This window comes from Arvicanthis niloticus, chromosome 2 (assembly GCF_011762505.2).
Source record: "Arvicanthis niloticus isolate mArvNil1 chromosome 2, mArvNil1.pat.X, whole genome shotgun sequence".
Classification (NCBI taxonomy): Eukaryota; Metazoa; Chordata; class Mammalia; order Rodentia; family Muridae; genus Arvicanthis; species Arvicanthis niloticus.
In genome coordinates, this window is record NC_047659.1 from 4,139,489 (window position 1) to 4,156,672 (window position 17,184).

General features: G+C 42.6%; 1 pseudogene; it reads right to left on the reverse strand.

Moving 5' to 3' along the window:
- Positions 1 to 3,286: 3,286 nt before the first annotated feature.
- LOC117702811 (disks large homolog 5-like) lies at positions 3,287 to 14,076 on the reverse strand (annotated as a pseudogene).
- Positions 14,077 to 17,184: the final 3,108 nt, after the last annotated feature.

A 17,184-nucleotide genomic window follows, 5' to 3' on the forward strand; every position in this document is an offset into this window, starting at 1 on the left:
CCAATAGTTGCTTCAAGGGCCAAAAGGCTGCAATGCCAGAGTGTTCTTTGGAAGAGCCATGTTGGAAAAGTGGCTGGTCATCTATTGACGATGGGGTATTGAGATGTGTTTAGTCACCGAGAAGCCCATTTTCTCTGTCAACCCTTTGGAGAGGAGCTTGTTAAAAATGTCCCCAAACAAAAAAAATAATATTACTTAAGAGCTTCATACAGCCTAACCCAGTCTTGGCTTTGCATGTCTTATGCATGTCAAACAGGATGTTATAGTCTCCATTGTTTTTAAAGAGTTCTAATTCAATTGTCAAAGATTATACCTCCAATCTGTACCTTGTCCAATAAAGAAAAAAACTTTAACTACACAAGAGGTAGGTTGCTGACAAATATTTCAAATACTTTGTGATTTTGGATCACCTGTGATGCCTTATTGAGTGGAAAATTATTTTCAGGAGTAGATTATAATACTTAGAATATTTACACATTTTAAAGGTCAGCCTTTCCCTGACAGCAGTATTGTTTTTCTTTTTTTTTTTTTTTCTTATTAAGGCGCTCTGGGAATTCCGGAATTCCCTATCTTGGAACATTCAGGAGGAGACTATAGGTTGAGCATCTCTCATGTGAAAACTCACAGTGTTGAAATGCTCCAAAGTGCAAAACTGGAGTCTCTTTATGGAAACACAAGTGGACCTCACATGAGGGTTTGCATGGAAATTTCAGGCATAGTAAATGTATTCTATTCCTACATTTCTATAGTAGGGTCTCAGTACATAGTCCTTGTTGACTTGGAACTTGCTATGGATAGCCGACTCCACACTCAGAGATCCACTTGTCTCTGTCTCCCCGAGTGTTGGGATAAAAAACGTGCACCACCACATCTGACATGAAGTTATTGTATTTATATTAAATCATCTTCATGCTAAGCATATGTATATGAAGCATAGACAAACACTGAATGAGCTTCCTAAAAATTTTATCTTATATGCAATATATCTTATCTTGCTTATATAAATCATTATATTTATATGTTACATATGTGGATTTTTAAAAGCCCTACCACACAAAATATTTGTGGTTCTAAGTGTTGTTTTGGAATGTAAGATACACAAAGGTGTTTTGATTCGCCCATGTAACAGCCATCCTCTGGGTATACAAACAGGCAGAAGACACAGCCTTGCCCATTCAGAGTTAATTCCTGTGATCACACTGAGTTGCTTAGGTATGGCAGCCAAATCTAGTTGGCAAGTTACAGTCCTCTTCTGATATCATCTCCACTGGAAGAGAGAGAAGAGATACCCTTTACATGTTTGCTAAGTTAGGATGCCACCCCGTGTAAGACAGAAGATGTCTTCCTGTGAACAGAAGAAAGCAAACACAGAAAAGCCAAACAAGAAATAAAAAAGGACAAGTGACAAATCCTGCTGGCAATAGTTTAAGCACCCAAGGCCAGGTCACTGCTCACTCAGTTACATAGTTAATACCTTCCTCTTTTTTGTTTGTTTGTCTGATTGCTTGTGTTGTGTATTGGCATTGCCATTTGAAAGATTTCTGGGTAAAATCTATGCCATTCAACAAGTTCTTAGAAGGCTGATTACTACATAGACATTAAAGAGGAGAAAGAGAAGGAGAGTTCAAGCCTGCTTGTGAGGGGCTTACAGTCTGTCTTCAAGATGCATTACTTCATGGCATTTGCTGACTTTAACCAATATTATAGAGTAGGTTGATATGAGGTACCTAGGAATCGAGTAGCATGCATTGTACTAAAGTATAAGAAACAGTTTACTCTAAGTTTAGAGTGTATTTTAGTCTGGTGGTTCAAGCTGGCAGACAGTGATGCATAAATATATTGCTGTTCACTGTTAATTCCTTAACCACACTGAACAATGATGGGAGACACGGCAAATACAAAGTCAAATGATATGTCTGTTCTCAAAAACCTTTTGGTTCAGGACAGGCAAAGATTCCAGCAAGAACTGTGTGGTAATGCCATGCATCTTAAAGGATAACACTTTATAGACAGGTGGTGACCTGCAGCGAGTTGTTGGTGCTTGCTGACAGACAGCCACTACCTAGAGACTGTGGGTGGAAGGCCAGAGTGGCCCAGAAGAGATGCCCAGCCATTTGTCTGCATGGAACCATGCTGAGGAACATCACTAAGGAATAGAACCCATGTCAGCTAGGGAGATTGTTGACTGTGTGCCCCAAACTGGGAAACCTAAGTACCACTTAAATGAAACATGCCTTCTTTCACCAGACATTAGCTAAACCTATCATTGAACTCCTACAGGAGAGAAGGTTTCACCAGGCTGCACAACAAACCCAGCAGGACACAGCATAGTGCAGAGATGTCAAGAACTAAAGGATTTTAACTAACACTCGCTAGGCTTCTTACCCATTAAACACTGAATTCTGTTTTGCTGGAATAGGATGGCTGGGTGTTCCTACTAAATACTGACACAGCCCAACAGATTCATGTGTCTGGCCAAGAATTTATAATCCAAGAAACCCAATGACTGGAAGACATTGTGGTTTGCAGGGCATGTCCCATAAGTCTTTCAAATGTATTTTTGCTTTGCCACAGTTAATTACTGGAAAAGGGGAAGTGTTCTACACAGTGCTGATTCTTAAAGCATTACTTACTCAAGTGCTTAACGTTAATATTAAATACATTGCCTTGATTTAATATTGAGATGTGGATGCATGCCCCACGCCAAGGAAACAGCATAACCCAACTTGAAGTGGACTTCAATTCCACCACTACAAATGCCTTTAGTTGCTTTCACCTGAATTCCTTACTGAAAAGCTTTGACTATGTTAAAGAAAACCAGAATCCTACCCAGATCCCAAAAGAGTAAGACCTGGGTTCCAAGGACTTCAAATGAAAAAAATTCCACTAAGAGACCAGCCCAAACAGCAGGATGATGTACCAGTCATTCATCCAGGGAGGCAAACTTGTGCAAACTGCCAAGTTGGCAAACGTTAGTGGTGGAACTCAATCTGACTGCAAAGTTGACCAGCACCCTATGCTCTATGCCAGGCCCATAACACCTTGGAGCTCTCCAAGAGCCAGTAGGGGCTGAAGGGGCACTCAGAGCTGGGTTGTCTTGAGCACCTCTGCCCCCTTGCCCACTCCTGAGACCAGCCTCACCCCTCCTAGGCCCGCAGCAGATTCCTGAGGCCTATAAAGGCAGTTGCATGGGGCCTCGGAAAGAGACTTGGGACTCACTCACTTCTCCGTGGGATCCAAATGCAAGGCACGTGGTGTCCTAACAGTCCCATGTGGAGCCGGATTCTCACTGCAGAGCATAGCCTGCTCCGCAGACCCCGCCCCTCAACCTCTGCAGGAGCATGGGGGCGCCCACAGTGCCAACTGCCAGCAACTGCCGGCAGGGGTCCCCAGTAGTGATCCATCTCAAGGCAGGAGGGATCACTGGAGGGATCACTGGAAACCTACTGACACCTGGGACATGTTCCATTCCGGGATCAGGTCTGGAAGAAATCTGCAGTTGTGCATTTCACAGGTTGCCGGGTGATACTGTACTAATCCTAGATCACACTTGGAGACCAACTGCTCTGTAGCTAACATGTGGTTGGTGTCCAGACATGTAGCAGTTTCCCAGAGAACTGTTAGCACAGTCAAAGAATGAATCTGAGTTAGTGAGTGACTTTTACACCAGATTTACTCCTTCCCATCTCACCTTCCAATCTCTTCTATTAAGGACAGCTTCCTGGAGCACTCAGGAATTACGAACAAAAATATATATATATATTGCTGTCAATAAGGTGAAAATTTCAGAAGGAGGAAGTAGAGAAAGTGTCAGTGGGTAATCTACTCCTCTGAAATGAAGCCGTCCTCAGAAGTTACTGACTGAGATCTCAATAACAGCATCTCAGGAATTTCATGCACAGCATTCCCAGACTAGGCTGATTAGGAAATGTAAAGAAAATAAACTCCCATCAACGTTTTCCATGATTATCCTTTTTTTTCCACACAGTACCAAATGCTGATTTTTTTTAACTATTTAATTTTGTATGATTTTATTTATTTTGAAACAGTGTCATCATGAGCTTTGATTAGCTTAGATCTCTCTATTTATTTATTTATTTATTTATTTATTTATTTATTTATTTATTTATTGTAGGTACTTGAAAGAATATTGATACCCAAGTGGAGGTCAGATGATAACTCTGTGTGGCAATCACAAGAATCAAGGATGGAGAGGATTTCAAAATAAAGCATTAGCTCCGAATTCAGGGACCCTTCTACAGTGTTCTGCAGATTCAACTCAGACTGCAAACACTGTAACTCCCAAGGTAGGTCTGGGTCTTGTTTTTAATGTGACCCTGGGCCCAAACTTCCCCTCTTTCTGACATCAGTCTGCTTCTGCCTCCTGAGTGCTGGGATCAAACAGATTTTCTGCACTCCACTGTTCTGCATATTTTAATGCTTCTTATATATTCTTTTGAATTCCCTGACTTTCATCAGAGTGTAAAAGGCCTTTGAAGAATAAGTTACCCTTGTCTGACACCTTGTGGTAAGATAGAGTCTTGCAGCTTTTATTTCTAAGGATGGTAGAAAAAAACATTAAAAGGAGGGTTAGAGAAACTTCTAGTTAGTGAGCTAAGGCTCACAACCACAGGGAAAAGGTTCCAGTTCCCAGCACCCAGCTTGTCCTTCAGGATCTCCTTTGCTGGCCAGAATCTTCATAATAAAGTTGATACACCAGAAGGTTAAATAAATTAGGTCCTACAAATAAGTCTGTACACCCAAACTGCACTCAAATACTTTTATCACGTTTATTCATTTATTGCAGGCATGTGGGTGAATGTTACTGTATGCATGAGGGGGTCAGATGACAACTCAGTGTGGCAGTCACAAGAAGCAAGTGTTGAGAGGGTCTCAAAATAAACCTATAGCTCCAACTCCAGAGACTTCTCTCCTCTCACCATGCAGTTCTGCAGATTCAACTCAGAGTCCAGAAACTGTAACCCCCAAGGTGGTAGGAAACATCTGTAACTCAGCATCGGAGCTGGGTCTCCAACCAGAGTATTGTATCTCATGTGGTGGTTCTAGGTCAGTGGCTTCCCAACATGATGAATCCATGTGCCTTTGAAGGATAATTTCTGGACCCCTGTAGAGTGTTGGATGCCATTTTAGAGGTGAATGGAGTAATATGGTATAAAAGGAAAAGTAGAGAAGACACTACTGAGACTGATTATGTTGGGAGGGCCCAGATAAAGAGAGACTGAACATGATCGACACATTTTGTTTCATTTGCTGATGGCACATGGAGTTCATTGAGATATACGTTAGTGTGGTTAAAGTATTAAAATTAAAAATAGCTAGTTGGGGTACTGCTTAGCTCCAACACAGGTCTCCTGACCCTGACACAATCTGATTTTGTTTTTAATCACAGAGAAGCAGTTAAATGCTTTGCCATAACTGAAAAAACCAACCTAGCTGTATTATCACTTTTTCCCCCACCTCTCCCTCTCCTTCCTTCCCCTCATTTTTTTCTTTGTGTTCTTTTTTCTGGGGATGTGAGCCCATTTCATCATGCTGTACCACTTATCCATGACATGCAGGCACTAAGAAGTCCCATCGAAATCTGCTTTCTGTCATTGCTGATGATGTCCTGGCAATAGTCATGTTTGGCCTTCATTCTACTTTGGGTAGCATCTGTTCATTTCCATGCATTTCTGCTTGCTCAGGGTCTTCACATTCCAAAGAGAGGATTGCTTACACACACCAACACAGACCTCTTTTCAGCAGCTTTTCTGAATTCTCATAGCACCTTGGCTTCCCATTTCATGTTTTAGTTTTAAACACAAAACCACCTAAATATTAATGCACATGTTTAAGGGGGTTGGTCAGGTGCAGCTGAAATTCTAAGTTCTGCCCCAAGACCTGGCTGCTCCAAGATGAGCAGATCCTCATGTATACCTGCCTTTGATGTGTAAACCATGCTCACCAATTTAAAACTATTCATTAAATAAAACTGGTCACAGCAAATAGCTTCGGGGAATAGAGGGAGGTTGAGTTTGAGTTACTGGGTTGTGGGAGTGGGAGGGTGTCAGAGGCAGGGACCACAAGGAGAAGAGAGAAGAGAGACAGGAATAGATAGATATAAAGACAGAGATAGAAAAAAGGCAGAGGAGGAAGAGAAGGAGAAGTAAGAGGAAGGAGAGGAGGAGAAAGAAGAATGGGAGGAAGAAGAGAAATAGGAGGAGGAGAAGGAGGAAGAGGAATAGGAAGAAGAGGAGGAATAGGAGAAGGAGGAGAAGGAAGAGAAGGAAGAGGATGAAGAATAAGAGGAAGAAGAAGAGGAGGAGGATGAAAAAGAGGAGGAGGAGGAGGAATATACTAGGGAATATCTAGGGACCCTAATTATTATTGATGTGAAGGCTCTTATTATATCTGGAGTGCAGGAACCTGCATGGTTCTACTTTTGAGCCCCACCATCTGTGAATCCCCAGAGAAACCATCTCACAGGAAATTCATGCTCACTGAAGAGATACTATAATCAGCAAGTGTGCTACATATAAATCTTCCCAAGGATAAGCCTTGAACTCTAAAATGAATATTCATGAAGGAAGAAGGATACCCATGCTCTGTGTATAGATACTGTAGTATTATCTGTGGGAATGACTTAAGGGACAATCGCCTCAGGTCATACCAGAGAGTTCAAAAGTGAAGAAAGTGTACACAATTGACACAAATTCTGTGGATCACAAATGTTTAATAAACAGGAGTTCTTTAAAGATGGATCAGAACAATGTTCTGAGCTGTTCCTAGATGTCTGAGGAGAGAGTCATGTGGAAGGACTGAGACCCAAAAATGCAGTTAGACAGGTAAAGGAAATCTCCTTGGCTCCTGCTGTACTGTCCTAGTTCCTCATCTCAGAGACAGCAAAATGATGCTCCACTGTTTCAGCCAGGCCATGGACACACACACACACACACACACACACACACACACACACACACACCGCAATCACACAGAGAGGAAGAGACAGACACACACATTACTGAACACACACAAGTATATGTTCACACATACAAGTGTAGTTCATTGCAGAAACATTTTGATTTCCCAATTCATGATAGCATAAGAGGTCATCCAGGATAGTATAAAGGCATAAGAAATAAACCCTTGAGTTGAACAAAAGCCTGGAGAGATAGCTCAGCCTCTAGGTGCACTGACTTGTCTTCTGGAAGTCCTGAGTTCAAATCCCAAAACCTCATGGTAGCTTATAAATCATCTTTAGTAAAATCAGATGCCCTACTCTGGTGTATCTGAAGAGAGAGCTAGTGTACTCACATACATAACTGCATAAATTTTTCAAAAAAGAAAGAAAAAATCCATGAATGGGATAGGAAAATAGTAGGCATAGCCTATAGACAGGTCAATAAAACAAATGCTTTCCCCTAATAAACAAAGGATGGAAATATGGGGCTAGGGCTTGGTATCCAAGCCTGCTTAGCAAGTTCCCAAGGCTGTGCACAGTAGGCTTGGTTCACAGCAAAGGCAAATAGGATCATGGGATTGGAGTGGACAAGCAGGATCCTGGCTCTTGCTCACTGCTTCTCAGGGACTCCAAAGTTAGCAGCATCTTCCAATAGGCCCTCCATTTTCCACAGCCTGTGTGGCTTTGTAACCAAAGCTATGAGGGCAGGCAAGTAGGAAATCTCTATAACCAGGATACAAAGTGAGACTTTTCTCCATATAAGGGGATTCTGTCAAGGTTATTTTGTAGAAAATGAGTCTGACTAGATCAAGACCAAATGGTGGCATGTATTATCACCCTAGACCATGGAAGGTCTGGATTACACTGTACTTGACTAATGGACATCTGGATAGTTCCTACTTCAGGATAGCTCTGTGGAGTACCACTACAAACATGATTTGCCCTAACTTCTCTGTGGACACCTACTTTTTGTTCTGGAATTGTTGGGTTTATGGGGACTACAGTATATCTTTCTGAAAGATGTATATGGCTTCTCACAGGGCTGACCCATTTTATATCATCAGCAATGTCTGAAATTCTTCACTTCTTCCAACCCTCCTAGAGGATGATTTTAACTTAAAGCAAATCATTTTTGAATGACAGCTTTTACAGAGTGCTACAGACAGAACACAGAGTGAGTGCTTTAGACTACCAAGAGCCCAAGGAGCTGTCTGAGGTAGCCCTGTTCTAGCACCTCACCATACTTATGGGCCTTCTGCTAGATGCAGATGCAACACCAAGCAACTCAGTTTTTCAGAGAGTAATACGCAGGACAAACTACAGAACCAAAGATAACTGAGTCAAGCTTAGGCAAAGTTGGAAAGAAAAGGGTAGGAGGTAATGAGGAAAACAAACTAGGATGCTGAGAAGATGCAATGAGCCACCTGACCTTCCAGCAGGCAGTCACTATCCACCAAGAGCAGAGAGGGCACACAGACTCTTAGCCAGCCTTGTTGACTCTCAGGCCCATGCATTTGACACAGCAGCCTCCTACTCACCTCCATGTACCACAGTCTTTGGTTTTCCTACAAATGATTTCAATGTGGGTAAATAGATTTCCCTCTATGACCAGTTTCAATAGTGATAAAGAATTTTCCCACTATGAATGGTTCACAATCTGACTTTACACCACTGTTTGTCTCCTTTTGTTCTATTGAGCTAGGTGTAGCAGCATGATGACCTGCTGCTCTGTTTCATGTTTCCTTGATGCAAAGTGAACTGACACCGACACTGTGGTGAGCCCCACACTCCTATCATAGAACAAGAGACTGGTGTTCAGGTCCATAAGTTTCCTTTGAATAGGACCACCTTGGGGCCACCATTTGTCTCATGTGTGCAGCCAGCTGTTGCTGAGCAGCCCTTTGTGCCCCATATCCTGCTGTGGTTACAAGAGCTACATGTTTGCTTTGTGGTTGTTCCTCACATGGGTGGGCCTCCAAACCCAGGGTTAGAAAGTTGTTATGAATGAAGGAAGGACTGGGAAGGGGAAACTAAGGTCACATAGTAAGATTTGGGAAGGCTGGTCTGGGCTAAATATGAAACTATTCACTTTTAAGTGTTGGCAACATGGGTTCTGTTTGATAAAATATTATAGGGTTGAATAACTGAACTGTGGGTTATGTGGAGTCCAGGTGTCTTGGGTAAGACCCATCCTGACCCACAAACACCCTCCTCCTTTCCCTGATGATTTCAACCAAAATGACAACAAAGTTCACAAGAAGGCACAGGGGGCCAAGTTGTGTATCTGACACCTGGAGCAGACAGCACTGGCTTCTTCATGTTAATAAATTGTTTTCTTACAACAGCAACAAGAAAACCCAAAACAATGAAATATTTAAAAATGTTCTTCCTCTCTCTGGTAATTAAACCTTGTGTCAAATACTTGATACAAACAATTCCAGGAGCTCTTCCTTGGAGGTGATAGAAAACTTAAAGATGCTGGTCAGACTGCTTAACCAAATTAGTAAGTTTTAGATTCAGTGACAGTCCTGGGCTATATTGCAGAAAGACTGATCAAAACCACATGTAATTAACTGGCCTCTCAACACACCCATCAATACATATATATATATATATATATATATATATATATATATATATATATATATATATATGCACATGACCTTCTCCCCCCCCACACACAATAAGGAGACCACAATGCTGGAGGAACCATTGAATGTAGACTGTTAAAAGCTGATATTTCATGAGAGTCCCAGGACTCTGTAATCTATCCCTTGGGGACTAAAAAAAATTTAGTAACTTATGCAGACTAGTATGAGACAGTTGGAGAAATTTTTCTCTTGAAGCCTCACATCTCTCACCCAAATTCTCAGCCTGAGAGAAGCCTTTCAGACATCCCTGTTCATCCAGTCAACTCCAGAATACAAGCTCCAGGAAAGAACTCTAGCAACAGTGGCAGAAACCAGGACTGACCAGCTGCTTTTCAGGCTCTCTTAGTGTGACCCAAGATCTCGGTTAGGTTAAGAGACCATCTTGCAATGCAAGGGTTGAGGGAGAGAGAAAAGATACAAGACCCCAACCCACCTCTTTTTTTAAAAAATAATTTTTTGTAGATACTTTATTACATTTTAAATGTTATCCTCTTTCTTCATTGCTGCCACCCAGAAACCCTCTATCCCATTGCCCCTCCTCCTACTTCAATTAGGATACCCTCTACTGAGCCCCCTAATACATCTAGCTGCCCTTGAATTCTCTCACACTGGGCATGCAGCCTTTTGGGAACAAAGACCTCGTCCCCCACCTATGTCTCAAAAGGCCATCCTCCCCTACATATGCAGCTGGAGCCATGGGTACAAAGCTGACAAGCTACAGGCGCTGACTTCATCACTCAATGTTTTGTGCCACTACAAAGGAGGCAGCCACATAGAGCCCATCTAGAATAATTGCAAGTTGGTATGTAATGTGTGTTCACCCTATCTATCTTAACGAATTGTAGCTTGTAGTTGAGTCAGAGGGTTTGCTTGCCAATCTTCCAGCTTCTTGAAAGAGCCTAACTCCACAGAAAGTCTTGTATCTGATCCCTGAAATGAACAACTGGATAAGACATAGGAGAGTGCCTGGACAAGTTGGAGGATGGTTTTCTGAGCTTGACTGTGTTTATGGTGAAACATGAGGGCAACCTGCCCCTGGTCATCCTTAGTGCATCCTACCTGCTGCTGCTTGGTGTATTTGTCATATATGTTCATGCTGGCCTCCACACCCAGCCTCTTTGTTTCCTTAGAACCCATCCAGTGTAATCTGCTCCCTAAGCACCTGCCTGTTCTTGTTCCATAGGATTTTTACTTGAGTCTTCATAAGAAGAGATTCTGTAAGGAGGTGACAGTTCCTGATGCTGAAGCACAGAGAATAAATGGTGATTCCTAGGCAGCATCCATCTTCCTCCCGCTTCTCCAAGTACCGTCTTTTCTCATGATGGGCCCTGATCCCCAGACAGCCCCAGACTACAGACCAGAGTAGCCATGGGACCTCACATATAGGAATTTCAAATTCAGAAGACAGCAACATTCCAGAAGACTCAAGGTACTTCTGAAAATCCTGACACCAACAGGGACTCATGTATCTCCCAGAAGAGGACATGGGCCACACAACTGCATATATGTCATTGGTATTAGAAAACCACCTGTAGGTAGAGACAGTGTAAACCTTCTCTAGGAGAGAACAGACCCAACAGGTCACATCTTCCTATGTGTCTCATGCAAAACAGGTCTATAAATGTGTTTTCAGTGCCCCAGAGACTCAAGGTAGATTGATGTCTCCATTAAGGTGCACACCTTTTCTATCTAGAGGACACTCTGTTGGGAAGGACAATGATTGGAGGGGCTCACAGACTCATCACACTTGATCAAAATGAGTCCAAGAGGTAACAATCCTAGAGCCTTTCTTTGAGCGAGGCAAGCTTCCCGTTGAGAGGCAAAAAGTATGGAACCAGTGTATTTATTTGGGATTTGTTTCAAAGACAATGATGTCCAGACACATTCTGTGTCTACAGCTGGGGGAAACTACAGTGTTAGTCACACACCAGTTAGTCACTCACAAGTAAAGTTGATTTTCTTTAGTCAGCTATTGGCACTTTTACAAGGCCTCACTGATCTGCTGAGGAATTTTCTTGAGATAGGTCATCACCTCGTGGTGTTGCATCTCCAGCATCATGGTCTCAAAGTTGAACCTGTGGGAGGGCATGCTCCATGGAGCAAATAAGACCTGAACTAAGGATTCAAGGATTATATCAATTCAAGTTGAATCGTGGACAACCCCAGCTCACATATGCCACATCCTGGCTCCTTTGTACTGGGTCCTCTTGGTGCTTATTAAACTTGTCAAACTTGGTTTGGGCCCAGTAGAGCTAGGAAATAAAAGAACAAAGCTGACCTGCTTTAGCTCCCTGAGGGGGCTTGAAGAAATAGATTAGGTCTCCAAGAACTTTCCAAGAGCCTGTGCCACGGGCCTGGGTCCAACTTAAAGCCATAATAACTCTTTTTCTGTTTATTGACAAGAATTTTTAAATCCTTGTGTCTATTGCTACATTAATTACCAGAGAACATATTCAGAATTTACCGGGAATAGGTATTATGACATATATCAGGAGTTTCCAATGACCATTAGAAGTGAGCAGAGAGGTCACGTGCTCTGCTGCTAAAAGTGAAGCTCCAAGGTCTCCTCACTATCATTACCTGAAAAGTGAGTCAGGTAAATCCTCAGGCCCCATCACATTACACAGACTCCTTGGATCTTAAATTGAATACACAAAAACACTCTCTCTCTCTCTCTCTCTCTCTCTCTCTCTCTCTCTCTCTCTCTCTCTCTCTCGCACATGCACACGCACATGCACACACACACACACGCTCAGAATCCCAAATAAACACAGTGATCTGGCAGTATCTCAGTGTATTATGAACAGATGACTTGCAGCAAATCCAGTCACTGAGGGGCAGCATGTAGAACCAGGTCCTTTAGGCTCTTGACAAGACTTAATGACCCCAAGCACCTCCAGGAAATTACAAAAATGATTGACCGTAAACACACAGTAGCTAGTCTCTCCCACAAAGCAACAGCAGTCCAGGCTTCTCAAAATGACTGATGAGAGCTCACCCAGTACTACCTTTAATTGAAGACTGTGATTCATGCCAAGGGCTCTGATTTACATTGGAGGAACTAAAATGGCCCATGACCCCATCTCATTCTTATCTGAACTTCAAGTTCTGTGTCGAATATCCAATCAGCAAAATGAATTTGGACATGAGAACAACCTGAAGTTGTAGCCTCCTATGATATGTGGAAATCTGGGCTCAACAGAGAAGGCTCAAGATAGTCAGCTGAGAACTGGGCATAATGACTACCTGTTTTTCAAATCCTTGTCAGTATAATGTGCCAGGATACCCCAGAGTTCGTCTCTCTCATTCTTCATCTTCTCAAAGTAATTTTTGAGCTTCTCCAACCTCTTCACTCTCTGCTCCTGCTCACTGATGGTGAAGGCTTGGGAGGACTCTTTCCCAACAGACCCTTCAGGTAGATAAACAAAAGTAAACTTGTAGGGAAAATAGGACAGGGAAAAAAGAAACCATGCTGAGTCCCACACAGAAGCCTGAAGAGGGAATTCTAGAGACACAGTGAATCCCTGAAAGAGCAGGAAAGCTCTGGACTCCACACCTATGTCCCTGCTCCCAACAACCATCACTAAACATATGGCTCAGTCCCTACTGCAGTCCCACTAACCCTGAAATGCTTAAGCTTTCCCAGTCAAGAAGAAATTGAGGACATTGTCAGCTTCTATCTGACAATGGAGTCTGTACTGCTTAGCCCAAACATATTGACCATAAACACCAGCACCAAACATCTCCCACAAGCCAACACCTCTCCATGCCTCTTAGATGCATGATGAGAGATCATACACTAGTCACTTACCCCAGACTGTGATTCAGCCCACATCACTTGTGTTCATCATGAGCATCCAAGGAGTAGTCCATTTTAACATAGCTGAATTTATGACCACAAAGATACAGCATGGATGTGGTTTTCAGCAGGAATTTGGGATCCATAAAGTGTGTCACACTATCCACATCATAAGCACAATTCCTTCTGTAGCTCTGACTGTTGGGAACTAATAACAAAGCCTAAGACACTTTACATTTGAAGATGTCCATTCCTAACTGATACTTCTACTGTTACAAGACTGTGAACCACACATGAATACAGACAATTATTATGAGATAAAAATTAGAGATTGCCTTTATATTCATTAAAATATATTAATTTTATTCAATACCAGCTTAAAGTGGAGGAGTCAAAGTATACATTATACAGTCTTAGCAAAACAGCAAATTACAGTAACAAAAAATAATAAATAACAAAACTTCAAATGAAAAGAAAGAAAATCATGTACTCAAGGCAATCAAAACTCTAATTAAAACCAAAACACAATAATTAAGCTAAGCAGCATTCCCTTGCTGTAGAATTTGCTGCACTAACCTATAGCCTGTTGCTGGCTTTGGAAATATTGTACAAAGGTAGTCAGCAATGGTAACAATCTCTTCAAGATGAATGTAGGTGTGCCCCATTGGGGTGGGGGTTTGCTGTTGGACAATTTTCTTCCAAGGGAAAGCATGTGTCATGTTACAGACAATACCTCAAAGTCTTTAACATTTGCTTGACTGATCTCTCTGAAATTATTGCTGATGACTCATGAGGACAAGTGAAAATTTACATTTTGAGGCTCCTCCTGGATGACCAGCAGATCTTCATGTCCCTCAGCACTTCTTTGAAGCCTTCCATACATGCACTCTTGCTGGACCATAGTCTAGACAAAAATAAAGGCCTTGTAACATATAGGAACCCAAAGAAAGGAAGAAAATGCAGCCCAAGATTGCCATGGTTATAGGGATGAGATGCAATGGTGGTTCACTTGCTTTGCACACCCAGTGCTGCTGGTGAGGAGTTGTGTCTGAGGGAGATCTTGACCTGTTCTGTGTCCTATTTGAGCTTCTGTTGAAGTATTTCAGACCTAGGGGAGGAAGAGACAAAGGCCTGGTGAAGACCTGCCATGTCAGCTATCCAGCAAACACCAGGTATATTCATCAGGACAATCCCGTATGACCTTTGAGCTGAGGTCATCCCCTGTATTCCCAAAAATGAAGGGCCAGAGAGCACCTGGGCCTGGAAGTTTTTCTCAGTTTTAATAAATGGCTTGAAAGTGAACTGTGAAGTACACACTGTGCTAGAGTTAAACTAAAATGACACACTTCTTCAATAGTCCATATATAATGAATTGAAAAATAACTGTGTAGCAATGTGTGAATAGAGCACTGTATAGCAGCCTTCTAGAAAGCCTAGCCACCATTCAAGTGAAGGCTGCTATTATATCTGGAGTACAGGAACCTGCCTGTGTTTCTCTTGTGAAACCCTCAATCTGTGAATCCCCAGAGAATCCATCCCCCAGGAAATCCATGCTCACTGAAGAGATACTATAATCAGCAAGTGTGTGCGGTATACAAATCTGCCCAAGGGAAAGCATTGAAATGTAAAAGAGATATTAATGAAAAAAGAAACGATACCACTATATTTATAGCTTCTCTAGTATTATTTGTGGGGAGACTGTGGACCCCTACTTCTTGTTCTGTGGCTTGTCCTGCAGGGCAGTAAACAGGGTCCAGGAGATAACCTGAAAGAGAGAATGGGAGAAAACAGCCAAATGCAAAGGAAGATATTCCTATAGTCTGATCAAATCCTAATTTTTACTTTTTTCACACAGTGGTTATAAACACATAAAGGCAGAATGTGGGAAAGGGGAAGGCGCAGGACTGTAGTTTTTCAGGGGGCGTACAGGGTATCAGCTGGGTGAAGGTTCAGGAAACAGGCCACTATGGACTGTCTATATTCACTTGTCCTTATCTAAGTTGGTACTATATAACAAGGCTACCTATCCACAATGTCTATGACTATCTAGGCTGGTAAATTTCCACCAAGACTACTTGTTTACAAGATCTTATAGCCATCTGTTCAGTGTTTGTCCACAGAAACCAGGACTTTGTGTTAGCAGGCTGACTTAGACCTATGGCTGATTTTAGACATTCGGTGTATAAGCAAGGCTGCCCCTGACATCTCCTCCCTTCTCCAAGTATAGAAAGACCATGGCAATTCCAATGTTGCAAAGGCAGGGATAGAGGCCTGGCCTCCACTAATTAATGGGGACCCTGTAATGGCTCTGATCCTCCTGTCATTGTCCAGTGAGGCATGAGGGGCAGACCCATCCCGATGTCTTTTTTCCTGGAGAAGGGATACTTTTGACATTAAACCCTATGCAATCAGGCTTGTCCCTCAGGGAACCCAGAAAGATATTTTTAATTTTTATTTATATTCCCTTGCAGTGCTTAGCCTCGCAGACTATTCAAGAATTTAGATCACAGGTCAGAGGGGGTTCTGGGTGGCCCCTCTCTGCTTGGTCTAGGGTTGGGAGTCCCCTCTTTTAGGTTGAGTAGAGAATACCCTGGATAGTGCAACAACCTCGTCCTGTGTCTCATGGTCTTCCATAGCTAACTTATGATAATGTATCTGAATTGGTTTGGCTATCAAATTATCTACCTGTTATTTCGCAAAGTTAGTCAGCCTATATAAGACCCAGAAACCAAAAGGAACAAGTAAAAATACCAAAATGGTCTTAAAATGAAAGGAAGTAGGTTAACAGTCATGGAGGGGTTGAAAATCAAATTCTTGTACCAGCTCTTCATCTTGTCCCTCATGTTCTCTTTAACCATCCCTGTCTTCATCTAGTAATGTAAAAGCAACATTCGTCTTTAAGGGCTGTAACAAAGTCTAGACCTGTACACAGTCTTTCTATGTAAAAGAGTAAATCAAGTCCATAAATGTTTTGCATTTGTGGAGGATCACCAGACAGCAAACGAGGGATTTCTACAGATTAATGATGTCAATCTCTAGTCTTATATGAAAGACTCTAAATTACAAAACAGTAAAATGGAAGCCTTGCTTTCTGTCCTGTGAGAGGGCTGGATCTAGCCTCTTGAGCAAGGCACCGTAGCGCAGGCAGGGGGACCTGGTCTAGATAATTAAAGAAGTGGCATCCTTAGACACTCTCCATACCATAGAACTGGAAGGGTGGTGGTCCAAGGACCAGGAGCTCCTCTGCCTACAGTGATAGGGTAGCATTGATGGCCTGGGAGGTAGAGCAGAGGGAAAGGGCCCTGAAGAAGCAGCAAGGAAAGTCACTTCCAGCCTGGGTGCCTGTCCCCTGACCTGAGGGTTTGAGATGCAGCTGTTCCTCCTGGCTGCCACCATATGGTAGGCATTGAGAGGAAGAGGCTGTTTGAAAGTCCCTGAGCCATGAGGGACCCAGACCTGGAGATTCTGGAAGAAGCTTGCTCTCTGAAGCCACTGGATTCTGAGAACCAGCAGATGGCCAGTTATAAGAACCCAGGTGAGATGGCCTCAGTGGTCAGTAACCAAACCACTGCTTTCCCACCTGACCAGGGAAAACCTATGTGATTCTGGTGTGGACTGCGACTGTTGCCCTCTTCCCTCTAAGAGCCTCAACACCTTTTGAGAATGAGAGGGTGGTGTTCAGACTAAGGGTCTTTTAAAATAGGACACCAGATCCTTGGAGACAACGTTGGTCACGTGTGCGCTAGCTGTTGTGAGCACCACATTGTGCCCCA